We start from the raw sequence: 1,905 nt of genomic DNA on the forward strand, positions 1-1,905 counted from the left end.
CAGTGTTTATATTCTGTTGCATCTTTAAACATCAAACATAGAACATAGAAATAAACTTTTGCTAGGGCCAGAATAGTTACGCCACTGGCCTCCCATATATTTGAATTCAGTTCAAGTCCCAGAGTCACAGACTTTAAACTTAAGCCAGTGTGTGTACATGTGTGCCCAAGATCCCAAGAGGACAAAGGAGAAGGGACTGTGCCATGGCCATCCCCTCAAGGGGTGGTTTCGTGCTTTCTATCACTCTGTCTCTCTGTCTTTTCAGAGAGCACATATGGCCTATAGCAAAAATCACTCTTAAATAAAAGTACTTGCCGAAATACGCATGTTACTTCTGTATAGTTGGGAAACTCTTAGATCTTATTCATCAGTGTTCTGAAACATATTTTTTTTGTAGACAGATAACATCCCCAAATTTTCTGACACCGTTAATTTTAACTACTATGACTTGCTGAAGCAAAGCTGAATTTGAAAAATAGTTCAATGTTTTTACCTTCAGAGATCAACTCATATTTCTGAATATTTCAAGGATTGATAGCACAGCTTACACTACTGAGGATTTTTGACCCATTTGAATTTACTGATGTATGGTAATCTTTTAATTATAATAAAAAGATTTCTTCATTTTTCACATTTATTCAATTTCTGATCTGAGAGTTCTCTGATCCACAGTAAGTTGGGGCTTCTTCAAGGTTTTATTACAGTTCCCACACATACAGGGTTTTTATTCCTTGTGAGTGCACTAATGTAAAACATGGAATGATTACTCTGAACACATTTTTCGATACCATTCCCATTTATAGAACTTACTTCTGTGTTTTCTGATATACAGTAAGGACTGACTTATATTAGATGGAAAATTTTCTATTGGTACATTGACATTCACAGGCTTTTTTTCTTTTCAGAATTCTTTGATGTACATTGAGGGCTGACTTATAAATGAAAGACTTTCTATACACCCTCCCTACATTCATGAAGTTTCTCTCCAGTGTGACTTTTCAGATGCTTACTAAATATAGTTTTTAAGATTAAAAATCCTATGTTCTTCACATCGATAAAGTTTCACTTCTATGAGAGTCCTCCGATGTACAATGAGCCCTGCCTTCCAGTAGTAAAATGTTACCTGCATTGTTTCTTTCCAGTGTGAGTACCTGGGTGTACAGTAAGATGTGACTTTTGGAAAAAAGTTGTATTTCAGTTTTTATAGTCATATGGTTTCTCTCCTGTGTTGAGTTCTCTGATGTACAGTGAGTGCAGACTTCCAGGCGAACATTTTCCTACAACATTCACATTCATAGGGCTTCTCTCCTGTGTGAGTTCTCTGATGCTTCGTGAGAGTTGACTTCCCGGTGAACATTTTCCTACAATGTTCACATTCATAGGCCTTCACTCCTGTGTGAGTTTTCTGATGCTCAGTGAGATAAGACTTCTGGGAGAACATTTTATTACACTGTGCACATTCATAGGGTTTTTCTCCTGTGTGCGTTCTCCAATGCTTAGTGAGATCTGACTTGTGGGAGAACACTTTCCTACATTGTTCACATTCATAGGGCTTCTCTCCTGTATGAGTTCTCCAATGCTTAGTGAGATCTGACTTCCGGGAGAACATTTTCCTACATTGTTCACATTCATAGGGTTTCTCTCCTGTGTGAGTTATCTTATGTACAGTGAGGTACCCCTTGCTGGAGAATGTTTTCCCACATCGTTCACATTCAAAGGGTTTTTCTCCTGTGTGTGTTCTACTATGCACAGTGAGCTGTGACTTGTAGGAGAACATTTTCCTACATTGTTCACATTCATAGGGCTTCTCTCCTGTGTGAGTTCTACTATGCACAGTAAGCTGTGACTTCCGGGAGAACATTTTATTACATTGTTCACATTCATAGGGCTTCTCTCCTGTGTGAG

The 1,905-nt window shown here is 38.2% G+C and overlaps 1 pseudogene; it reads right to left on the reverse strand.

Annotated features, from left to right (window-relative positions):
- Nucleotides 1–242: 242 nt before the first annotated feature.
- Nucleotides 243–1,905, reverse strand: part of LOC106736460 (zinc finger protein 25-like) — a 62,914-nt pseudogene continuing 61,251 nt past the window's right edge.

The sequence above is a fragment of the Tupaia chinensis genome, unplaced genomic scaffold, assembly GCF_000334495.1.
Source record: "Tupaia chinensis unplaced genomic scaffold, TupChi_1.0 Scaffold140564_1, whole genome shotgun sequence".
NCBI lineage: Eukaryota > Metazoa > Chordata > Mammalia > Scandentia > Tupaiidae > Tupaia > Tupaia belangeri.